Genomic DNA, 27,208 nt, shown 5'->3' with positions numbered 1-27,208 from the left:
CTGACTAACATTCTTTCAGTCTCAAATGAATTAAATATCATTGCTAGCTCAATGCATAATTTATCTTTCAATCTAATCACACGGTTGTTCTTTACTAACATCTGCGTTAACAAACATGAATTTAAACGTCTTTATAGCATAGATTAGTCTGCAGATGATTTATTACTAACTGTAAACTTTCAATTCGGGATACTCGGGTTGCACAATATGTGGTAAGGACCCTGTCTAGGTCAATGATAAGGATAAGTGACGGCTAAAGCAATTCTGGTAAAAGTCACGTTATTATTGAACAGTCAAAACAGTTTCGACACTGGTCCACACAAATACACTTCTAAAGGTGAAATAAATGTTTGATCTGTGCACGTCGGTGCGGCGGATGGCGGGCAGCGAGATAGCGGGCAGCACAGCACACATACAAGCACGGCTAAGGCTCTCACAGTATCGGCACTTTCATTCTTCTTGGCGTCGTAATCTTTCCAGTTTTGTGCCTGAGAATATAGCCATGCCAAGTAGTCGTCGGAATCGGCCCATCCGAGGCTCAATGGAATCCACTTTTCCTAGATAGCCTCCTCGGTACAGTACATGTTCCTCTGACCGATACCCAACTCCGACTGTCACTGAGCCCGTTGTGCCGAACCGCGCCAGTGTGCGTTTTTCCGCGCTCGCCTGCATCCACCTTTTCCCGCGCCACTACAGGTAGGGTATTCACCACAGGTTTTCTACTACATATATTCTAATGCATTACCTACGTATGGACCAAGTGTTTAAATTACAATTTTCACATTTTACAATAGTTTTAACATTAAATACATTTTCCTTTGGTTATCAAATTGCTTGAAATCTAACATAAGTAATAACATTCATTTCAAAAGTTGTTTACAGTTTCTTTAACATGACACAAAAAAGAAAAAAAATGTAAAATAATATTTACATTATTTTACATAAATTCAGAAAGAAACATTTATCTAAATGCATAAAGAAAAAAATTATTATAGGTACATTATTGTTACATGCCCACTCGTACTTCGTCGATGCTTCTGCGTTAATGCACCTAGATGGAAGCCTAGTCCCTGCAGGCACTTAATCCTACCTACATTTCCACCATTGAACACTAGACAGGCATCACGTGCAGCTATCACCATAACATTTGAGGACACAAATACTGTCAGTGTTACCATACAATCACCACATGCACATGGAACATTAATCATATGGACAAGAATTACTAAGACAGTTAACCCAAATCCAATTCGAAACTTGTCTTTGGCACTGTACACAAGATCAGTTCCTTCACTGCTTTTCTTCTTCGATGAACTTAATGACGTTGTCGAAAATTGTTCTTCACATTTAGGAGCAGCATCTGTAACACTGGTACTCAAATTACCTGTACCTTTTACACATGAAATTTGACAATTCCTCATTTTTTTGGATAGGCGTTGACTGTTGCGGCCTATTTCGAGCAAAACAGTTTGACATACGCAAAACTAAAAACAGAAATACGTTTGCAACACGTAATATTACAAAAAGGCACTTTGTAAACAAAGGAACAAGCAAAAATAATCTTTCTCATAGACTTCTAGAGTCATCTGCAGTTCGTTTCGGTTCTGTGAACGAAAAATATACGCACAAAAAATTTCTGGCGTAGGGATTGTGTGAATCACAGCATAGAAAGAGGGTTGTGGCAGGCGCAGACGCCCAAACAAACTTTTTAAAACATATTTCTAGCCAAAATTCGATTACGAAGCTTTGTGATGTATTCGTAAGGAATCAAGCTCATTAATAACGATATTAAAAGAAATCATTTTTTGTTTTGCAGCTTTGCCTACATCCTCCCTGAAGCCCTTGTGGCCGGTCTTAGATGGTGGACATAGTGTGAAGTGTCTTAGCCGAGTGAGGAGTATTTAGATACGGTCGCTGTAGGTGGAGTCACGACTGAACAACTTCAACACATGGAAGCGTGATGCCGCAGTGGCAGTCCTCCTGAACTTGATTTAGTATTGCATTAATAGTATAGCTCTCTAAAGTACGTTAATTAAACTGAGTTTTCCCCATAGCAATTTCTGAGTCACTCTGCAGGGAAACAATAATACCTGAAGAATGAACTGTTCACTGTAACATTTTCATGGAGACCAGGTTCGTTTCATTCGATTAACCGGAATGGTAATGGTATCGCGCCACACGCGTTTCGCTTCTTTTTGTTTCTAACGAATCTTCAGTGACCAATAACACGTGTTTTATTTCTTGTTCGTTAATTTGGTTACATAATATTTACATATTCCTTGCTCAATTACAGTTTTTGTTTTGTTGTTAAGTGAAAAACAACTTTTTGTAGCGCAAGTTTCGTGAAATTTCTCAGATGGCTCTGAGCACTATGGGACTCAACATCTGAGGTCATCAGTCCCCTAGACTGAACTAGTTAAATCTAACTAACCTAAGGACATCACACACATCCATGCCCGAGGCAGGATTGGAGCTTGCGACCGTAGCAGCAGCGCGGTTCCGGACTGGAGCGCCTAGAACCACTCGGCCTGCATGGCCGGCCAAGTTTCGTCAAGTTAAATTACTGTTTGTCTCTATAAGCGATTTGTGATCATGTTGATGTGTAAGTGCCGTCCTGCAGTTGAACCTACAATTATGAGTAGTTGGTCTGCGTTCTCAGGATGCCTGACTTGCGACGTTTTACGAACATACTTCAACTTAATACCCAAAGTCCACTGTTCAGTGTTTTGGCTAGGCGTGTTCATTTTATGTAGTGTTGGCTACTGTCAGTTTGTGTTTTTCGTTGGCCTTTTGTATGTTTTGTTGTGCTTGTTAGTAGTTTAATATTCTTCTAGTTTTATGTCTGTGTGTGTGTGTGTGTGTGTGTGTGTGTGTGAGTGTGTGTGTGTGTGTGTGTGTGTGTGTGTGTGTGTGTGTACTTGTGTACAGCTTTTCTGCGTGAAGAAAATTATTATTTAGTCTGGTTATATTCTACATCTGTTTGTTATTGATTTAGTAGCTAATGTCATCAGCTAGTTGTTACTTAAACTGATTTGGTCATTTATTACATTCTTGTTCTTCTGAAGGGCTCTTCGTATGTGAAATCTTTCCTGTAACACTAGGACTCTAATTTCATCATAATAATTTTTATTTCCCGTTCTATGTTATGTTGTTCATGTCCATGCCCTACTCGCAGAACAATCTAATTACAATACATAAGTTTCTTGGTATTTGTCTGTCGGTGTTTGTAAACGTGCCGGCAGATTGTTTCAGTTTCTTTGTGCTTTATGTAATCTTGTATTTCTTTCAGAATACTACTGTTCTGTTCTGTGTGGAGATTCTGTTTATATGTTAAAGTGTACAATTTCTTTTGCTAGTCATGTCATAGATGTTCTTGTTCTGTGTGTTTATGTATACTGTAGAGTTTGTGGAGCCTTGTGGTGCTTGTGTTCTTAGTTTCTTTACATTTTTATTCATTTTTTTTATTTTACGGTTGAATTTTTGTATTTTGTGGATGTTATATTAATTGTTTTTGGCTATAATTAACATTTTCCTTGTGCCTGAGAATTTATACTGAGTTCACGTTTGAAATTTAATTCTACAACGAATGCTGAACCTAAATACTCCCAATTGTTGACCAGTTGCGTATGAAGAAAATAATCCATAAAGGTATTCTTTCTCTGTATTACTCATTTACAGTGTCCTAAATGTTTTGGAAGGCTTTCTGTTACAGCTCTATAAAATGACTCCGTGTTACAGTGATACTAGACTGTAAGTGGATGGACAATCTGCTGAGGTCACACACATTTTCGAACAGCTTTACCTAACGCTGCACGAGATCTACAACTGAAGCAGAACTATTTATGAGCGCTTCTTGCTTTAAGCAGCAAGCTGGTGCCTTTACGCATTTGAGCATTATTTGTGTTCCAGTGAATTGCTTTCAGAATGTCTCACTTTATTTATTTAATTTTATTTGTTATTACGATCGACACAGAAATCATTGCAGTGTAGGAAGAACAACAAACAGAAGGCTTTAAATAAGAGCGCTCAGCCCATGAGCGGAACGACTGTAAAGCAGCAGAGAGCCTTGTCTTACGAGGTATCTCCTAATGACACATTCCATAAAGAGAGAGGCTCATATATTGGAACCCCTGGTATTACATTGCCTGCAGCGGCGATCATATTGCGAATATCCGCCAGAGTATCTGGCGCGTTAAATGCGCCGTTATGGAACTGTGGCAAGAAACCAGAAGAGACCTCCGGCGTTGCCACTGGGTGCCTTGTAAGGATTTGTACCAGTCTACTGAGCATCCTCAGTTCTTCAAACCTTTGCTAGTCTGTTACACATGCAGTTACTCCATCAACTGCGCTGAAAGATCGATTAATTGTAAATGTCAGTTATACATTTGAAATTAGTGATATTTTCCTCTAATGTAATTCTGGTGAGCCAGTGAACAATGCTATTGATTAACACGATATAAAAACAATGTTGGTCTTGCCACTGATTAAGTGTTTATTCTGAACAAAGACTGTCACATACAATACACTACCAACTTTATTAATGTCATTTTAATGAAAATAAATTATATGATTAGATTGAAACTACCACTGGCCTTCACATCAGAGGAAAAGAGCGTAGCAAAACGCTCATCTTAGAATATTGCTCAAGTATGAGCGACCCACATCAAATAAGATTAATGGGAAATACTGGACCTATGGTGCAGCACGAATGATCACCACTTCTTCTAAGTGATGCGAGAGCGTCAGTGGAAATGAGAAAAGAGACGTGGCACACACATGAAGACAGATGACTGCTACCTCGGAAAACCCTAAATACGTCTTTCCTAGATCCAGCATGAAGTGAGAAACTCTAGTATGTAGCTACATCTGCACACATACTTCGACAGACACCGTACGATGCTTTGCGGAGGGTACCCTTCACAACAACTAATCGTTTCCTTTCATTTTCCATTCGCGAACAGAGCGAAGGCAAAACTACTGTCTATACAAAGGGTAGTACCCTCCGCCTTGCGTTTTATAGTACTTTGCAAGGCCATAGTCTAGATGGGGACCAGCGCCAGTGAGGGCTGTGTTAACTCTTCGGCTCGTAGTTTGGTAACGCGCCAGTTTTGCGTAGCCAGTGAGATAATACTTGCACTTAGCCAAAGAGCGCCGAGAAAAGAGGCAAGGAATTTATAGCGCCGAAATTAATGCTTTTGTAATAAGTATTTTAAGTTTTTTTCGAATTATGAGGTTATGGCTGGGTAGGCACCTGTTACCTTTCTGTGTTTATGTTACAGTGAGATAAAAAAATTATATTCTTTAGTCTCTTGTGTCGAAACATGTCGTCTCTCCACTGCTCTTTCACTGTCTTAACGTAATATCTCACGGCGTGCGCTTACAACATTGTTGCACAAAATACATAAATACGCCACTGCCCCTGATATAGAATTTTACCGGTTTTCAGTGCACGGTTGTAGATGTAGATACACAGTCAACTACTAGCTAGTGCAACCTGATCAACTGCCTGATTAATTTAACTGGCATAACATTGCTGCGATGACAGTAATGACCTTTACAACTGACGGAAAGTCATCGAGTAAAACACAAGTGATATCTGTCGTTCACCTAGAATGTGTCGTAGGCTCTCAGCTGCTCTTTATGCGTATAGATGATTTAGGAGACTACGTGAGCAGTCCTCTTAGATTGTCTGCAGATGATGCTATCATTTACCGTTAAAAAAAGTCGTCAGAGGATCAAAACCAAATGAAAAATGATTTACACAATATTTCTGTATGGTGAGATAAGTGGCAACTGCTTATTTACAAAAACAGTGTGAGGGCAACCAAAAGAGAATTCGTCAAATTTCGGTCACAGGATCTAAAGGATACCATCCAACTAAATGTCTACGTATTACGATTAGAAACAACTTAGGTAGGAACGATCAGATGGATAATGTTGTAGGGAAGCAAACCAAAGTCAGTGTTTTGTTCGCAAAACTCTTAGAAGATGCAACAGGTCTACGAAAGAGACTGCCAACACTGCACTTGTCCGTTCTCTGATAAAGAACCGCTGTGCGGAACGGGTTTCTTGCAAGATGGGATTGATGGAGGACATGGATAAAGTTCAAAGAAAGGTAGCTCGTTTTGTATTATCGCGAAATAGAGGAGAATGTGTCACGGTTATGATAAGCTAATTGGGGTAGTAATCATTGAAACAAAGATGTTTCTTGTTGCGGCGAGACCTTTCCACGAAATTTCAAATTGCAACGTTCTCTTCCGAATGCAAAAATATTTTGTTGACACCCACCTCATAGAGATAAATGATCCTTGTAATGAATAAGAGAAATCAGAGGTTGCACGGAAGATTTATATGTTCGCTCTTCCTGCGCGATGCTGGAGAGCGGAAAGGTAGAAAAATGGTGGCAATGGGGTTCGATAAATCTTCTCCCAGTCACTTAAGTGAGAATTTCAGAGTAGTTATGTAGACGTAGATGTATTAGTTTCACCCTGTATAGAGGGCGCAGCTGTAACGTAACTGCATACACACTTACTGAAAACCAGCTCCAGCTGTTGATATATTCTTTACTTCACTCCACGACCGATTTTGGCTTTCAAATCCTGGCCATTTTCAAGTGGATTTGAAACTGTCATTTTCAATTGTAATATAATCGATCCGTAAATAAACACCCGGTAAAAACAAATATTACACCTGGAAAGACGACGCCGGATCTGAACAGACGACAGTATGTGCCACTTAGCGTATAGTCGATGTATTGATAGTTGTTTGGACGTCGTCTACCTACAGACAGCATGGTGACTAGCTACCAGAACGCCAACAGTGTTCATTCTTTAGCATATAATGCTCATAGGCAGAACTCTCTGTGTAGTGCAAGCTTATGAAGCAGGCAGGAATTCATGCGACAGACACACTCATGCTTCCTAGAGCCAAATGAGCGAGATTGAATGGGATCAAGTCGGGGCCTTCCGAGTGGCGAGGTGATCCTTTCGAAGATTTGACGCAGAAGTTGGGCTTGCTCCGTCAGTTGTGCAATGATACTGGTATCAGTGGTCATGTGAACATTCTTGCACCCGTAACACGAGGTTCCGCACGTCCACGCATCACAGACACCCACCAGGATCGTCGTATTTGCAAGGACAGCAGTAGCACATAGTACAGCTATCACAGCAAAGGTAAGACGCATTGTCAGCCGAGACGTGTCAACATGAACTGTAGGGAAACGGTTACTAGCTGTGGGACTTAAGGCACGGACACCTCTAGTCCGTCTTCCTCTCACGCCACAGCAACGACGTGCACGGCTCGACTGGTGCCGTCAGAGGATCTTTTGGAAGATGGACTGGCGTGCCGTGGTCTTCACGATGGAAACACTTTCTGCCTGGACGCAAGTGATAGTTGTTTGCACGCACAGCGTAGTCCTCATGAGCGCTGTCTTGTACAGCGCATTCGTGCTAGACATACTGGCCCCACCCCTGTCGTTATGATCTGATGTTCTACAACTCCCGTTCACCTTTGGCGTTTCTGGAAGCGATATTAAACGGCGTGGTGCGTGCGGAATGTTGTTAGACCGGCTTGCCATTGTAGCAGGAAGAAGATAATGCTCGCCCATACACTGCGCGTAAAACTCAAGGTTCTCTGCCTGACGTGCAGCAACTTCCGTGGCGAGCACGATCTCCGGACTTGTCTCCAGTCTCATTGGACGCGAAGTGACTCTTACTACTCGTCAACCAATGTCTTACAGAGGTACCAGAAGACGTAGAGCAGGCTTGGTGTAACGTCAACCAGGCTAGTTTTTGCCATCTGTACGATCGACCGGCTGCCAGGGGCAGCACCTGAAATGTTACTTGTGGTGAGTATACCACTTACTGACAAAGGTGTTTTAGCATGAGCCGATACGTGGTACGTCAAAACTGCTGGTGCTATAGATCTGAAAATGCAGTCATTTCATGTACTTCACATGTACTGTTACAAGAGTATACCTTGAGGTTTTTGGAAACCTCTGAAAGGGCGTACTATTTTTTTTTCCAGCAGTGTATTTTACACAATACGACGGGTAAATGAGGTTTACATATGTACAGTATAACCACAGAAAAATACTAGATTACGTAGTGAAGAATTGACGTCAAATGCTTAGGAACGAAAAAGTTGCCTACATTTAAAACTGATATGACCAACATTGCTCACTGTTCTGCCAAATATGTTGAAGTCAGTATAAACAGGCACTTTTGAGACTACTGTACGTAACAATACAGGGGTTTCCTTCGAGCTGTGACGTCGCGACAGCTCACATTACAGCAGCATGCACATTTGCTATTACTACATCCATTAGGTTTGTAAAATTCTGAACCACGAACTTCTTTTCTCGTGCCTTTGCCCTTCATCGACGCAGCATTAGTATGCGTATCAACAGATTTGGAGTTGTTTATTTAAGGATGCCCTTTCGGTCGCCGTTGATATTTATAAATATGGGGACCATATTAGAGTAGTCCATGAATCCACGAAGCTCAGAGATAAATAGACAGCGACTCTTCAGGATCGCTACTTACGTTGTATCTTGGCACACAAAAATCCTTATTTATATTATATCTCTCATCGGCATTATCTATATAGATCACGTGTAAATTTCGCAGCACCCTTTTTCCACAGTATTTTACGTCGGTCTCCGACGTCCGACCTATCAGGAGGCAAGACTCAGCGGAATCTGGAGTACCTATGAAGATGCCCAAAAGAGCTCTGAACGAAACATAAATGTTTTATGAACCACGGCCGTACAACCCTGCTGATTCAACAGCATCTAAATCATCCTTTCGTGAAAGCCTTCATTACTTACCTGCTCATACAATAATGAAGATACATTTACATATTTCAATTATGCATTAGCGTTATTGCGCGCAGGCAGTCAATTTGATCGTCATGAATCTTATTGCTGCCGCCAAATTACGCAACAGTGGCATGTTCATGTACACACATTGGCGTCGGCAAAGCGTTACGGAACAGACTCTATGAGGGAGCAATTCCGATTTGGGACCGCCTAGTAATCGCCTTCGATTCGGGAAAATTGAGTGACTGTGTTCAAGCTAGCTCTTCGTCCTCTACAACGTCCTATAATCTAGATTAGCATTTAACGTCCTGTTGAAACGAAGGTTATTTGAGACGAGGTGGCACCTCGTATTGGGGAAGAAAGGGATGGAAGTCAGCTGTCTGTTTCAAAGGTAACATTCCCATATGTGTGTTAAATATTTTAGAGTATTTATGGATAAATTTTAATAGCTATCCTTCCGACTGGGAGACCTATTCCATATCGTACGTCAGTTTGAAGTAATTTCAGACGTAATCTCACAGAAGAAATCATTAATTACCCTTTTAACTGCGTTGAACTGGTACCAGATGGCCATGTGCTTCTCCAACACACACGTAGGACATGGCAGTGACGTCGTGCGTGTCTTCCAGACTGTTGTAAGCAATCACTGTAAGATAGGTCGACGTCCCCCTTCCCTCCCGCCCGAGGAGACTCGCCGATCCTTGGAGGGTTTGTACTTGGCTACCACGAGGCCCCAGCCTTTGTAGCAACTTTTCCCTTCCGTGCTGCATGTCTGTCCTCTTGCTATCCTTTTCCCTCTCCCTTGGGGAACGTGTCTGGTGTGTTTTTGGGAATGTTCTACACTGTCCGTAGCTGACATACGTATAGTCTCACCACTGTTTTTCTTTCCATTTCCCTTACTTCGTTCACCTTCTCCTATCCTTCCTCTGCTTCAGCGCTTGAGGCTCCTTTTTTTTCCTCTTCCTCCATGTGCGCTCCTGAAGGCTGGACCACGCATCTGACGCATAACAGGTGACTGAGTAATGGGTAAATACAGCACTGTCCTTGCCTCTTCTCGGCCAACCAAGGAGGCGGTCACGCAGACTTGTGATCTCACCTTTAGTGACACGGTCTTCAGATCGGCCAGCGCAAAGATCGCCCGTTCAACCTGGCCACTTTCGCCTGCTCTATCTATGGCTCACCCTTCATCGGGTTCTGCTAAATCTCGATCCCAAAAGTCAGAAACCCGGACTTCCAAAAAAGAGCATACTCGGGAAGATTTTTTACGTACCCCAACTTCACAACCATCGGTTCCTCCTTCATCTAAACATCATGTTTCCAAGAAGGCTAATAAGAAACCCAGCTCCTCTCCTTCTCCGCCACGGTGTGTCTCATCTACAGCACCATCTGGCGGTAACCGCCCTCGGCCGTCTTCTGTGTCGCCGAGGCGCACTGCTGGCGGCGGATCAAACGGCCGATCGCTGGTGGCAGGAGCTGCTCCTGAACAACCTATGAATGAGGATCTTCTGCCTTCGGCTGAGTGCTGTTCCACGCTGTCGGTCGCAAGCTCTGAGCAGTCGCTGAGTTGACGGCAACCTTGGTCACATTCTTCTATTTTCTGTCCACCCTATGTCTATTATCCATAGGAATACCCGCGGCATTCGAGCCAACCGGGATGAATTGACAGTTCTCTTACGATCCTACTCTCTGGTCATCTTCTGTCTTCAGGAAACAAAGCTGCGTCCCCACGTCCGCTTTGTCTTCCCCCATTTTCAGTTAGTCCGATTTGATCTCCCCTCTGTTGAAGGCACTCCAGCACATGGAGGACTCATGACTCTTCTCCATAATACTCTCCATTATCACCCAATCCCCCTAAACACTTCCTTCCAAGCAGTCGCTGTCCGTCTTTCCCTTTCTGGATACACCTTCTCTCTTTGTACTGTATACATTCCATCGTCCACATCAATGGCATGAGCTGATCTCCTTCATCTTCTTGGTCAGCTTCCACCCCCCCTATTTGCTGGTTGGGGACTTCAATGCCCACCACCCGCTTTGGGGATCTCCACATCCTTGTCCGCGTGGCTCACTATTGCTAGACGTCTTCCACCAAGCGGATCTTGTTTGCCTCAACACTGGGGACCCTACATTTTTGTCTGCCTCCACGACAAATTTCTCTCATTTGGACCTTTCGGTCGGTACTGTTCCGCTAGCTCGGCGCTTTTAATGGCTCGCCCTTGCTGATACACACTCGAGTGACCACTTTCCATGTGTCCTTCGATTGCAGCCACCACTGCCATATATGCGCCCGAGACGCTGGAAGTTTACCCAAGCCGATTGGACACTTTTTTCGTCCTTAGCGACATTCGATGACCGTCACTTTCCTAGCGTCGACGATGAGGTCACACATATTACAGACGTTCTTCTTACAGCTGCGGAACGTTCAATACCTCGCACCTCCGAATTGCCCCGGCGCCTCCCAGTTCCTTGGTGGAACGAGGCATGCCGTGACGCAATACGTGAGCGGCGACGTGCTCTACGCGTTTTCAGACACCATCCTACTTTGGACAACTGTATCCGCTATAATCAGTTCCGTGCGCGGTGTCGTGGCGTCATCCGCGATAGCAAGCTGGGACTTTTTTACTAGCTCATTTAACACCTTCACTCCCTCCTCAGAAGTTTGGAGTCGGATTCGACGGTTATCAGGCGCGCCTAGTTTCTCCCCGGTCTCTGGGCTCACTGTCGCGCATGATACATTAGTGGACCCCGTCGCAATTTCTAACGCATTGGGTCAACACTTTGCTGAGATTTCGAGCTCTTCAAATTACCCGCCAGCGTTTCTCCCGAAGAAACGTGCAGCGGAAGTGCGACCTCTTGCTTTCTCCTCTCAAAATGGTGAAAGCTACAATAATGTTTTCTCCATGTGGGAACTCCAACATGCACTCTCTTCTTCTCGCTCCTCCGCCCCAGGACCGGATGGTATCCACATCCAAATGTTGCTGCATTTATCGTACCTTAGTCTGCGTTACCTACTTCGCCTTTATAATCGAATTTGGACCGACTGTACTTTTCCCAGACGATGGCGGGAAGCTATCGTCGTTCCTGTTCCGAAACCTGGAAAGGACAAACATCTCCCCTCTAGCTATCGCCCCATTTCTCTCACGAGTAGTGTATGTAAGGTTTTGGAGTGTATGGTGTATTGCCTTTTAGCTTGGTGGCTGGAGTCCCGCAGTCTCTTAACACCTGCCCAATGCGGTTTCCGAAAGCATCGTTCTGCAGTTGACCAACTTGTTGCTCTCTCCACTTATGTCATGAACAATTTTCTCCGGAAACGCCAAACAGTAGCAATATTTTTTGATCTGAGAGAGCATACGATACCTGTTGGAGGACAGGCATCCTCCGCACACTTTCGCGGTCGGCTGCCCCTTTATCTTCGCGAATTCATGGCAGAGCGCTCATTTAAAGTGCGGGTGAACACTACTCTCTCCCGTACTTTCTCCCAAGAAAACGGGGTACCCCAGGGCTCCGTGCTAAGTGTTGTACTGCTTGCCATTACCATAAATCCAATTATGGATTGTCTCCTTCCTGATGTCTCGGGCTCCCTCTTTGTGGACGATTTTGCGATCTACTACATCTCTCAACGGACCAGCCTTCTTGAACGACGTCTTCAAGGCTGTCTCGACCGCCTCCACTCTTGGAGCATCGAAACAGGCTCCCGCTTTTCTCCCAGTAAGACCGTTTGTGTTAATGTTTGGTGTCGTACAGAGTTTCTTCCACCTTCCTTCCATCTAGGACCTGTCAACCTTCCGTTTTCGGACGTCGCTAAATTCTTGGGTTTTATGTTTGACAGAAAACTGTGCTGGTCCTCCCACGTTTCCTATCTTTCGGCTCGCTGTCTGCGATCCCTCAACACCCTCCGTATCCTGAATGGTACCTCCTGGGAAGCAGACCGAGTGGTCCATCTCCGCCTGTATCACGCCTTAGTGGGCTCGAAATTGGACTATGGAAGCGTAGTTTACTCCTCTGCTCGGCCGTCTATTCTTCGTCGTCTCGACTCTATCAACCACCGTGGATTACGTTTAGTGTCTGGAGCTTTTTTCACCAGCCCTGTTGAAAGCCTTTATGTTGAGACTGCTGAACCTCCGCTGTCCAATCGGCGAGCTGTCCTGCTGAGTCGTTATGCTAGCCATTTGTGTTCCATGCCTGGTAATCTGGCCCATGACATTTTTTTTTTTTATGCCTCCTTGGATTTAGGGTATGCAGGCCGCCCTTCCTCCCTACTACCACCGGGCGTCCGCTTTCGTCAACTGCTCCATTCTCTTTCCTTCCGCTTTCCTAAAACTTTCTTGACAACTTGGAGTACAGCACGGCCTTGGCTCCGTCCCCGGACCTGCCTGCTCCGTGACCTTTATCAGTTTCCCAAGGATGGTTCCCCTTCACTTGTTTATCGTCAGGCATTTTCTGCTCTATGTGCACAAATGAAGGAAGCCACATTTATTTACACTGACGGCTCAAACACATCGTTTGGTGTAGGGAGTGCCTATATTGTCGGCGACACCCCAAATAGATTTCGGCTTCCCGATCAGTGTTCGGTTTATACTGCGGAGCTTTACGCTGTTCTCCAGGCTGTCCAATACATCCGTCGTCATCAGCGGATACAGTATGTTATCTGTTCAGATTCTCTCAGCTCTCTCCTTAGTCTCCAAGCTCTCTACCCTGTCCACCCTCTGGTCCATCGTACTCAGGACTGCCTCCACTTGCCCCACTTGGGGGGCGTCTCGGTGGCGTTCTTCTGGATCCCAACACGTTGGTATCTGTGGAAAAGAGGCGGCCGATATAGCGGCCAAGGCTGCAGTCTCTCTTCTTCAGCCAGCTATTCGCACGATTCCCTTCGCCGATCTACGGAGTGTTTTATGTCGTTGTATTGTTCTTTTATGGCATGCACATTGGTCGACACTTCCCCATAATAAATTGCGGGACGTGAAAGCTCTTCCCTGTGCTTGGACCTCTTCCTGCCGAACGCGTCGTCGGGAGGAGGTAATTTTAACTAGACTCCGGATAGGGCACTGTCTTTTTAGCCATCGACATCTTTTAAGCCGCGATCCTCCCTCACTCTGTCCCCACTGCTCTCAACTGTGGACGGTAAGAAACCTTTTACTTGAGTGCCCCTGTTTTACTCCGTTACGCGCCCGTCTACAGCTGTCGCCTGAAATATCGTCCATTTTAGCAGATGACACGCGCTCAGCCGATCGCGTTCTCGAATTTATTAGTGCCAGTGAGATGACGCCAGTCATTTGAAGCTCTTTTTGGGGACAACCAACCCCTTTCCGTAGTGGTTTTTAAGCTTTCCATCTGCTTTTAGTTTCTCCAATTTTTTGAGTTTTGTTCCCATTGCTGCTGGTTTCCATTTTCGTTTTTTACCTTTTCATAAGTCACAGATCGGGCGCTAGTAACCATAGCAGTTTTGCGCTCTAAAACCAAAACAAAAAAAAACAAAAAATGCCTGGAGAACATGCTGGCCACTTTAGTCGAGCGATTTCGTTGTCTTGAAGGAAGTCATTCACGAGATGTGCACGATGTGGGCGCGAATTGTCGTCCATCAAGACGAATGCTTCGCCAATATGCTGCGATCGGCCGCAGAATGGCTTTCAGCATTCACGTATCGTACAGCCGTTACGGCGCCTTCCATGACCACCATCAGCTTACATCGGCCCCACATAATGCCACCCCAAAAGAGCAGGTAACCTCCACCTTGCTGCACTCGCTGGACACTGTGTCTAAGGCGTTCAGCCTGACCTTGTTGCCTCCAAACACGTCTCCAACGATTGTCTGGTTGAAGGCATATCTGAAACTCACTAGTGAAGAGAGCTTTATTCCAATCTCCATTCGGCATGTTGTTGGGCCCATCTGTAACGCGCTGCATGCTGTTGTCTTGCAAAAATGGACGTAGAGACAGCAGTTGCGCATTATGCAGCTTATTGCGCACAGTTTGAGTCGTAACACGACGTCCTGTGGCTGCACGAAAAGCACTACTCAAGATGGTGGCATTGCTGTCAGTGTTCCACCGAGCCATAATCCGTAGGTAGCGCTAATCCACTGCAGTAGTAGCCATTGGGCGGTCTGAGCGAGGCATCATCGACGGTTCCTGTCTCTCTTTGTATCTCCTCCATGTCCGAACAACATCGCTTTGGTTCACTCCGAGACGCCTGGACAATTCCCTTGTTATGAGTCCTTCCTGGCACAAAGCAACGATGCGGACGCGATCTAACCGTGGTATTGACCGTCTAGTCATGATTGAACTACAGACAACACGAGCCGTGTGCCATCTTCCTGGTGGAATGAATGGAACTCACCGGCTGTCGGACCCCCACCGTCTAATAGGCGCGGCTCATTCATGGTTGTTTACATCTTTGGGTTCGCTTAGTGATATCTCTGAACAGTCAAAAGGACGTGTCTGTGATGCAATGTCCACAGTCAACGTCTATCTTCAGGAGGTCTGGGAACTGGGTCATGCAAAACATCTTTTCTGATGTAGCTATATGAGGGCCCAGCTACAGGAGCTGTTGGGACGAGAAAGTCGCAGTACCTGTAGCTTTCGCAGGGGCTGCATAGTGTCCAACAGTGTATTACTTATCAGCAGACTCAACCCGTCTTCTCTGCATTCTCCATTCAACACTTATTTTTGCTCACCTCCCAGGACCTTAACAGTACTTTAAAACGTTTTCACCACGGAAAAACGCTTTACGAAAGTGGGAGCGGTCATTTCGTGCAGGATTTTGTATCTGGAGCTATCCAGAAGGCCACAGTCTTACCTGCTATCCACATTGTGTCGACTCACAATGGGTGTCCCTCGATACAGTCCAGTACACATGACAGACTCCGGCGAACGTCGTCCTACCTGGCGTCGGCATCAGTTTCTACAGCCTGCATGAAGTTAATGGTGTTCTTCAGCCCACTTTGATCTACATCTACACCTATCTACATCCATACTCCGCAAGCCACCTGACGGTGTGTGGCGGAGGGTACCTTGAGTACCTCTATCAGTTCTCCCTTCAATTCCAGTCTCGTATTGTTCGTGGAAAGAGGGATTGTCGGTACGCCTCAGTGTGGCCTCTAATCTCTCTGATTTCATCCTCATGGTCTCTTCGCGAGATATACATAGGAGGGAGCAATATACTGCCTGACTCCTCGGTGAAGTTATGTTCTCGAATTTCAATATAAGCCCGTACCGAGCTACTGAGCGTCACTCTTGCAGAGTCTTCCACTGGCGTTTACCTATCATCTCTGTAACGCTTTCGCGATTACTAAATGACCCTGTAACGAAGCGCGCTGCTCTCCATTGGATCTTCTCTCTCTCTCTTCTATCAACCCTATCTGGTACGGATCCCACACCGGTCAGCAGTATTTAAGCAGTGGGCAAACAAGTGTGCTGTAACCTACTTCCTTAGTTTTCGGATTGCATTTCCTTAGGATTCTTCCAATGAATCTGGCTCTAGAGCTCCTGGGAACACACATGCGTGGAACTGGTTAAATAATAAAGACAAGTGCTGCCATTTTTCTTGGGGTGTCACATTATCCTGTTAGAATTAGGACTTCCTGACATTTTTCTGGGTACTTTCCCGCCAGAATTCAAACTTGCCACCAAAATCCACCATCTTGGATGACGCCATCGCCGCCATATTGGATGACGTCATCGCCACCATCTTGGATGACGGTGCTTTGGTGTGGTATGCAGGTTGTTTCAATACTCTCAGCAACACCCTTCATGAAATGTGTAACTTTATCTTCCTCCTTCATTCTAGAATCCACTATTTTACACAGTTCCAAGATGTCTTGAACGTAGAATGCTGTAGTTTCTCCTGGACGCTGTGCCCTGCACTTTAATTTAGCTTCAGCTTTGCACTGCCATCTTTGTGTGTCGCCAAAATACTTACGCAGTTCCTCCTAGAACACTTCCGAGCTTATGAACTTCTCCTCGTTGTTCTCATACCATACTTCTACTTGGCAGTGCCTGCCAAGTAGAAGAATTCGTTAGCCACAAACACACATGGTGTCATCCCATTTGTTAAACTTGGCTATACGCTCATATACCCCCAGCCTCTAGTTTGGATCTTTCTCCGTCATCACCAGATAACCCGGAAGGATGTCTCTTGTGGTGGCACACAGTTGCTGTCATCGTAACGTCCTCTTTTTCTTCTGTTTTGTATAGAGTGCCATCTGTTGAATATGGCTCGAGCTCGGGTTTCTCGCCACGTAAACGGCAGCTCTGTCGTGGCCTGATGGAAGCCACTGTGTCGTCGATAACGGGCGTCTTCACAAGGTCTAACACCCCGCGCCTCCACAACAATAATGTCACGTAGAATAAGGTGTAAGTAGATGAATGACGAACACTAACTTCAGTTATCGAAGGTTTATTCAGAACTTGCTCCTACAAGAGTACGGAGCGAACTGCCTCCGGCCAGTACACTACAGTATATACAGGGTGTTTCAAAAATGACCGGTATATTTGAAACGGCAATAAAAACTAAACGAGCAGCGATAGAAATACACCGTTTGTTGCAATATGCTTGGGACAACAGTACATTTTCAGGCAGACAAACTTTCGAAATTACAGTAGTTACAATTGTCAACAACAGATGGCGCTGCGGTCTGGGAAACTCTATAGTACGATATTTTCCACATATCCACCATGCGTAGCAATAATATGGCGTAGTCTCTGAATGAAATTACCCGAAACCTTTGACAACGTGTCTGGCGGAATGGCTTCACATGCAGATGAGATGTACTGCTTCAGCTGTTCAATTGTTTCTGGATTCTGGCGGTACACCTGGTCTTTCAAGTGTCCCCACAGAAAGAAGTCACAGGGGTTCATGTCTGGCGAATAGGGAGGCCAATCCACGCCGCCTCCTGTATGTTTCGGATAGCCCAAAGCAATCACACGATCATCGAAATATTCATTCAGGAAATTAAAGACGTCGGCCGTGCGATGTGGCCGTGCACCATCTTGCATAAACCACGAGGTGTTCGCAGTGTCGTCTAAGGCAGTTTGTACCGCCACAAATTCACGAAGAATGTCCAGATAGCGTGATGCAGTAATCGTTTCGGATCTGAAAAATGGGCCAATGGTTCCTTTGGAAGAAATGGCGGCCCAGACCAGTACTTTTTGAGGATGCAGGGACGATGGGACTGCAACATGGGGCTTTTCGGTTCCCCATATGCGCCATTTCTGTTTATTGACGAAGCCGTCCAGGTAAAAATAAGCTTCGTCAGTAAACCAAATGCTGCCCACATGCATATCGCCGTCATCAATCCTGTGCACTATATCGTTAGCGAATGTCTCTCGTGCAGCAATGGTAGCGGCGCTGAGGGGTTGCCGCGTTTGAATTTTGTATGGATAGAGGTGTAAACTCTGGCGCTTGAGACGATACGTGGACGTTGGCGTCATTTGGACGGCAGCTGCAACACGGCGAACGGAAACCCGAGGCAGCTGTTGGATCACCTGCTGCACTAACTGCGCGTTGCCCTCTGTGGTTGCCGTACGTGGTCGCCCTACCTTTCCAGCACGTTCATCCGTCACGTTCCCAGTGCGTTGAAATTTTTCAAACAGATCCTTTATTGTATCGCTTTTCGGTCCTTTGGTTACATTAAACCTCCGTTGAAAACTTCGTCTTGTTGCAACAACACTGTGTTCTAGGCGGTGGAATTCCAACACCAGAAAAATCCTCTGTTCTAAGGAATAAACCATGTTGTCTACAGCACACTTGCACGTTGTGAACAGCACACGCTTACAGCAGAAAGACGACGTACACAATGGCGCACCCACAGACTGCGTTGTCTTCTATATCTTTCACATCACTTGCAGCGCCATCTGTTGCTGAAAATTGTAACTACTGTAATTTCGAAAGTTTGTCCGCCTGAAAATGTACTGTTGTCCCAAGCATATTGGAACAAACGGTGTATTTCTATCGCTGCTCGTTTAGTTTTTATTGCCGTTTCAAATATACCGGTCATTTTTGAAACACCCTGTATACAGCTACAGAACATTCCAGTACAATGACTCTTGACATTTGTGGATACTTCTAGAATGTACTCGAACCGAATATAGAAATTAAAATTCTACAGTCCAGGTGAGTTTTGCTCTCACGAAACTCCATGCAACAGTTTAGTATCAACACCGCGGTGTTACTCAGCTTCTTCTGTGACAATATAACTTCCTTCGAATCACTAAATTCAGACCAGTAGCGTGAGAATGATAAGTATATGTATTAACCCGTTCTCTCACAGCGCTTTCCCATCAGTAATGATTATCATTGATACTTGTTCCGTAGTATGTTACATGTTCACACATCACTGCCCTCTGAATAGCCCCATGAGAGTATGATCCAGCATTTCTTCTACCTGAGGATCAACCCTTTTCCGACCATCCCTACCATCACACAAACACTAGCAGGACGTTCATTCTCCGTCTCCACGTACACCTGTCCTGCAACTACCTTCAAACGTCGTACTGACTTCGCTACCAAGACATCTTCACATTTACCCGACGCCACCAATGCAAGAACACCGTATAGAAGGATGTCAGATCGGTTATTTAAACTCTTAATTATTTTTGTAAATTACTGGGTAGAACATTAGATTAAATTAGCCTTTTTGCACTTTTTCCATGGTTTCCTCAGGAACCCTTGCCCAAATCTTCGGGTCGAAAGTCCGTGGCCACATGACTTGTTTATAGAGTAACTTAAACGGCTAATGTCAAAATGTTTAACCTTATGAGAAGTAGAGAGTGATTATAAAAGCCACACAAAGTTCACAAGCGGCAAAGGTTGTCATCAGTCGCCAGTATATTCCGCTCAGTAAATTTGCAATGTACAGAAGGATCAATTTTGCTACAATTTTGACCCCATGTCATCGTATAAACAAACTTATGCAAAAATTATTATAAGAGATCGTATATGGTGAAACACTTCGACTCCCGTGCGGCGAATAATTAATGCCGAGAGTAGTATAAATGGCCTGCGAGAATTGGACGTTCCGTGCTACCGACGCATCTCTCCGGAAAAAGTAACCAAAGATGTATATTTGAGGAATTTGCGTGAAGCGATTACAGAGATCGGACGTGTTTTATGTTGGAGAGATTTTGCTACTTTTGTGCGACGATATTAAGCTCCATTGTCAATGTTTATTTAGTCGATGGTACAATAAACAAATTGAAGAAAATAATACGCATTCAAGGTATGTACTTATCAATTTATAAAAGATTTGACAAAAAATTTTCAGAAATCACGTGACGTAGACCGATCGGAGGTGCAGTGTGGAATGATAGTGCGAGTCTGCATCTTTTCACGGTCAATGTTCTTCGAGAGAATATCTCAGAAGCAATAAACTTTTCGTTGATAAAATAGTTAGACACATCAATCCATATGCATCTTACAACGTAGCACCTAGTTGTGCCGAAGGGTCTTCGTAGCGAGATAAATATTTTGGAGATTTCTGGTGGAGCAGTTCGGACGAGGAGTATCAGCGAGATCGACGTTGCGGTATTTAAAACGTTGTGGTATTTAAAACCAAAGACTTATATTCTTTAGCTTTTAAAAGGCTGAAGCTAAAACCTAAATAAAACCACTGGAAATCATAACTAAAAATACCAAAAATAAATAAGAAGCAGAGAATTTTCTTAAGCAAAATTTCTTAAGTAAATAAACAAAATTAATTAAAATGTAATGAAGAGGAAAAGAAGACACGTAAGGTTAAGGAGCTGGCTGTCGGTTGAGAGGGAAGGCCGGAAGCCACACTGGGTAAGGCTAAGGAGGTGGTGCTGGTTAAGGTGGCGGTGAATACGGCGGGAGAGGATGGTCTCGAAGACCTTACTGAACACGGAGTCGAAGCAGATGGGACGATAGGAAGAGGTATCAGAGGGCGGATTGTTGGGTTTAGTGAACAGCAGGACACGGGAAGTCTTCCACAGGTCGGGGTAAAAGCTAGTGGAGAGCAGGTCGTTGTACAGGGTAGCAAGCACAGTCAGGAAGGACGGGGGCGATTCCTTGAGGTGGCAATAGGTGACGCCATCATGAACAGGGGCGGTGTTGCGTTTGGAGTGGAGGGCGAGTGTGATGTCATGTGCAGTGATGGAATTGTTGATGTCTGAGGGGGTAACTGATCCAAGTACTGGAAGCTAGGGGCGAGCGATGGGGCAGAGGTATCAGTGCAGTCAAGGGTGGTGGGGAAGAGGGAGTAATCAAAATGGGGATCGTCAGGAATGGAGAAGACCTGGAGAGGTGGGAAGCTAAATGGTTAGCCTTACTGAGGTTGTCAGGGAAGGGGCGATCGTAGTGGAGTATAGGGTAATGCGGGGTGGGATAGCTACGAGTAAGGCATTGGAAGGCTGACCAATACTTGGAGGAGTTGACAGGGAGGGTGGAGTTGAGGCTTCTGGATATCTGGTGCCAGTAATGCGGGGTGGGATAGCTACGAGTAAGGCATTGGAAGGCTGACCAATACTTGGAGGAGTTGACAGGGAGGGTGGAGTTGAGGCTTCTGGATGTCTGGTGCCAGTCCCGGCCTTTCTTCGCTGTAAGGTGGTTCCGGATGTGTCGCTATAATTGCCGGTGGCGGATGAGTGTATCCCGGTCGCAGGTGCGGAGGAAGACGCGGTAGAGCCTGCGGGATTCACGAAGAAGTAGTACGGCGTGCGGAGGAAGCGTAGGACGGTGAGGCTGCATGAGTTTGTTAGAAACATGGTCCTTCACAGCGTCAGTGATGGTCTTCTGAAGGAAGGAAGAGGCATGGGTGATGTCAGCGGGACAGTGAGGGGTGACTTTCGACCTGTGAAGCAATGAATTCCCCGTAGCCATCCCAGTTGGCGTGGCGGTAGTAGTGGATGGACTTTTTTCAGTGAAGTTAACCATAAGTTAAATTTTCTGCTCCCATAATGTGGAATGTATGATGTGGAAGCAAGCGCACATTACGGTGGAATCGTAAAGTAAGTCATATGAACAGCATAAAGTACTAATATTGGCGAAATGCAAAGTACCGATACACAACGCATCGTCTGTAGCTCTAGGGACAAAACAGCTATGCAGGTACAACGTGACGGTGGCCTGCGAGAACATTGGCCCTATCTCTTGGGGTCGAGTGAATCTTAAAAAAAAACAACAACAACAACAAACTGGCAACACTATTACATCAGATTGGCCGTGAAGACTGTGGCACTATCTATCAGGGAGGAAGATACTAATGTATATTCAGGTTGCATCGTATATGTCACACGAATTGAGATGATTACGTGTAATACGCAACCTTAGAGCAATTCGGCCAAATCCTACATATGTTTCGCACAGTGTCTTCACATAAATCTAAGAGCCAATCCCTACAGAAAAACCCCTGCTCATTAAGTAATCCATGATGCTTTAACAGATGACTACGAGGCCGACGTACAAACCCTCGAGTCCTTCAGCTATCGGCAACAAGACATACTTTTAAATTATATCAGAGCACTCGAATTGCTAGGGTATGAGTGCTCTCCGTGTTGGGTACTACAATCTCTCCCCGTCTTACAAATGTAGAAACTAGAGCAATCTCCACATTGTACCTTATATACACCTGCTTCAGTGAAGATACTTTTTTGTTTCTGTACTACGTCATGCCTTAATCGCGTGTGTAAATTTTCTTTCGTTTCAAAGGAGACATTGATATTAGCCATTTTCAAAACTCTAGCAGTTTTGTCTCATTGGGGGTCATTGTAGGTTAGACGAAGTATTAGAAAATCACAGTGTCCATGATCCTAGTGATGGAAAGTTATGTGTGTATGTTGAAATGTTTTCACGCTTTTAATTGTCAGAATGTAGTGGGAGTGAATTGTAAACTCTCACGGCGTATTACCTACGTTATTACAGAGATTTTTTTTAATATTCCCAACGTCGATCACGATTACATTTGTGATCTATTGACAGGTTCTCCTTCGGACCATGTACAAGGTAAGAAATAGCTATAGAAACGACTTAACAGTTCTCTGCTTTCACCGTCCACATGTTCCAGACATCATGCATTTCAAGAGACGTGGCATAAGGAGTTTATGCTTTGTATAAGATTTAATATTGATTGTAGATACGATGCTGCAGAGCCTGTGTTGCTCAGAAGTACGAGACAAAATTCCCTCGCACATACCTACATGTCCCTCCTGTACTGGAACATACAAATAGATTTACGAGAGGGGTTGTGGACACATGGTTGACGACACATGGAAGTTCGGGTCTGGCAGTGAGTCGTGCTTGGATAGCCTAATGGTAAGACGACCGCTCACGAAAAGCGGGATATCCGAGTTCGGGTCTCCGGTCGGCACAAATTCTAGTAAACTTCATGCACTGACTGTAATGGTGTTAACCATTCATCGAAGTAATTCAACGTAATATTCACAACTTTTCCAGGCAATCTGATGTGTATGTTGTTTCTATTCTTGAGTTACACGGCTTTCTTTTATGTTATATACACAATGAGTGTGCGTCTCTAAAATGTAAAAAGGTATTGTGAAATGTATATTGTCTCTGAGGAGCGTTGTCAAGCAGTTATCTTATAAAGAAACCTGTGAAAACAAATGTAGCTTCAAACTAAAACGTTAAAATACGCCTGCAAGGTTAACACGTGAGTCTGAGCCATTTAGAGGGCTTCAGAACTAACGAACGAAGAAGTGTATAACATTTGACGGCAAATATTTTGAGGAAGAATAAAATGTCATGTACGATACATGATGCAAGGAGTTGGAGTGTAATATCATAATTATGCAACCAGCAGTGATTCAGTGTATTAACAGAGTTTGTATGGTAAACTGCTGAGAAGTGAAACAATGGGAAATGTGTTGGCCAGACATTTCAGAATTGAGACAGAAGTGCCGATGACACATTTCGTCCACAGTACTGCAATCCCTACGGTTCTGGGTTGTGGGAAAGAAAAGTTCCAAACTAACAACAGAGGCGAGAAGATGAAAGGAGATAATTAATGTGAAATAAGTCATACTTATCGGCATAAAACACAAATTAAACATTCTTGATAGTACATAATTCAGATAATTAAGATTGTATACCCACAAATAACTGTTTGTCATTTCCGTACACCCAAGCGTCAGTTCCTGTGTGTGGTCCACTGCAGCACCACCAGCTCCGTCCTCACTTAGAAAGTGGAGGGGAAAATCCCCTCGTGTATCGGATCCCGAACCCTCTCCCGCTCTATTTGGCGGTACAATGGTCCATTCACCTCTTTCAGGCCAGCCTTCTGCACCCCTGAATGGTATCTCTCAGCGCCAGCATCAAGCAACTGCGATACAGAAGGGGCTGTCCGTGTAGCTCGCAGTGCGCTAGTCAGGGTCTTACTGTGTACACTACCATGGTTCTAGAGAGGGCTAATACCTTGCCCTCAGTACACGTACAAAGCTGTAGCTCTGAAATGAAATGAATTAGCTGCAGTGTACCTGTTCGTGTTCTGAGCAGCTTAATTTAACATAGGGGGAATGTTAACACTCATAACTTGACGTTTTTGAAAGAAAAGGGCCTATATATATATTCATCCAGCTTCTCAGTAGGTGATTTAGAAACAATGTATTCATCAGTCGCGATCATTTGAAAATAAGAGTTCTTCATCATACATTTTGTCCTAATTCCTGCTGTGAACCGATTAAAATCAATTTACTCGTATATGAACGTCTTAATTTTCTATTCACATCAGCTGCTATTACATTCTTCATTTCTTATATTGCATCGCTTACACAATTTAGTTTTGGAGCACTGGAAGTAGTATGGCACTACACCACTTTACTGGAGATCTGCTCGGCTACCATTAGCAACGGTGGAGATGCAGGGACAATTTAGTGAGTGAAAACTGTTTATAATGATCAAAAATTCTGTGTTAATAGGTAACATCCGACAACTGAAACGATGGGGATCCCCTACGTATGAAACTCCAATTATTATTTTCACATCAGTGATGTATAAATATTTCTAAAATTTTGAAGAAAACGGTCAAGCGTTTTGTGAAATGATTTGTCGAAAAATAAGAAATAAGATAAGCTGGGAAAATATTTGCCTCGTGTGAGGATCGAAATCATGTACAGGCACTAAAGTGTCGATTGTGAATTTAATGTCCAACGCTTAATTTTGGATCTCAGGATTTTAAAGAGTAATAATTTTCTCCGGTACGTTATGTTGACTGTATCTCATTTTCTGTATTTGATTTCAGACATCATTCAAAAGTGTGTCAAATTTTTCCCCAATTTGTCCTATATATTTGAAAATTTCTTCCAATTTCTTTTATTGTTTTTTTTGTTCAGGAAGCATGAGTTATAATATACGTAAATTAAATTTTTATTTACTACCCTGAATACTTTCAGGCAATCACTTACCTTGAAAAACTTGACACGCTGCCCAATTGACAATCCATTTGTCCTTTTCCAATTGTGGCTATGAAAATTATATGAACAATTTTCCCTCGAATCACTAATTACGGCACTCTAAATCACCGTAATTATTGATAACTTCCAAACGAGTAAACCATTTTTAGAAAAACCAGACCTCACACTGGTCAGTTTTATATTCCATTTTCCCATTTCCAACACTTCGTTCGCCTATGAAATTTCGGACAAAAACCCATTCTGTAATTTCTATGATGTATTGTTTTCATTCCGCTCAAACAAGTAATAAAAAGTAAGATAGGGCATTTATTGTGCAAGCAATACTGAACACTGCTAATAATTGTTATTGTGGGCCTATGTCTGGAACAACCAAATCACTTGTAACGATTCAACTGTCAAGTCATGTTTTGCGCAGACAAAAAAATTAATTATTACAGCAGTTTTGTTTAAAATGTGTGTTGTTATATTTGTTTTTTCTATTTGACAATATTGTCATAAAAATGTTCTTATCTCAGTCAGGACTAAACGTTTTCCAGTTACTTTTAGAAAAACGACTGTTTTTTACACCCGTACGAAGACATGCTATCAGTAAGGAAGGGTTTTGACGCGAGAGAGAAGCCTGCATCCAGCCTCCCGATCATTTCTGTGAGACGTGGGTTACCCAGAGGTGGTCACTGCGCTACACATTCCGTGACATGCAAACATGTAACAGTATGGTTAGGAAAAATGGCCTGCCATAGGACTCTGAAATACCACCCTTTTTCAGTCTAGTTAGTGTTGATACGTCAAGTACCAATCCACGTAAATTCCCGTACGCCACGACCCGACGATCACGTAACAAAGTAAAAATTTTAACGACTCCGACAAAGCACTGAATGCAGACCTGGAAGTTCTGAATATCGAACACTATAAATGGTTCCCACATCCCAAACTTAAGAAAACGACCAGCTCCATAATGCACTTCAACAACAGAAACAGTAATAGAAACAGAAAACATCAGGTGCCTTGGAGCCTACGTCACACTCCGGTTAACTGTGCCGGTGCGACACAGCGGAAGGCAAGAAGAATACAGAAACAATTTGTAGAAGGCGTTGGCGTCGTGGCAGCAGCATATGTAGTGGACAACAGGACTTGTAAGTACGGAACTGAAGCGGCAAGTTGGAATGGCAGCCTACACGAACGTGTCGGACCTGACTAAGCTTATCTACTTTGGAGTGTAATTAGATCGCCATCTAACCTACAGTTCACATATAGCAGATAATAAACAGGAAATGAAGTCCCATAATTCTGTCCTGTTGAAACTAACTGGAACTACAGTTGTTTATGGAGTGACGACATTGACGACTTCAGCACTACTATTTATCTACAGCCTTGCTGACTGGCTGTAGCCAGTCTGGAACAGAAGTGCACATACGGCTAAATCGGACGTCCTGCTGAAGGAGACAATGTGTATGATCTCTGAAACACATTCTCCCCGTTCTTCCAAACATAGAACCCCAGGAATAGTTACAAGAGCATACGGGAGAATCTTAGGCAATCGTTGAGTACCTATACCAAGTACCTGCAAAAGAATTAAATCTAGACCAGCTTTATGGACAATCGGATACGTACTGCAAAGCCATGACTAAAAGAGAATTTCGAACTAAAAAGTGTATGTGGGCATTTTTTTCTGAGTATCAGTCTTGTCATGGCCCACCACGAATTTGTCTCCTGCGCTCACCTCTTCATCTCAGAGTAGCACTTGAACCCGACGTTCTCTGCTGTTTCTTAGAACAAGAATTTAATTTACACCGTTTCGATCACATAGTAGCCAATTAAGCCCTTTTTAATTAATTAAAAGCCCATTCAATGCGACTCATTTAAAATTCAGAGCCAATATAAATAATTTACAGATAATTTCAATTTAACTTTAACCCAAGAGTTCTTTAATGAAAGACAAGCCCTATATAAGACAGAGAATGAAACAATGGTAAAGTCGTAATAAACTTGAATCTAAGCAACTCTACCAGCAGAGATCA

This window comes from Schistocerca cancellata, chromosome 2 (genome assembly GCF_023864275.1).
Source record: "Schistocerca cancellata isolate TAMUIC-IGC-003103 chromosome 2, iqSchCanc2.1, whole genome shotgun sequence".
In the NCBI taxonomy this organism is placed as follows: domain Eukaryota; kingdom Metazoa; phylum Arthropoda; class Insecta; order Orthoptera; family Acrididae; genus Schistocerca; species Schistocerca cancellata.
This window is presented reverse-complemented; position numbering follows the sequence as displayed.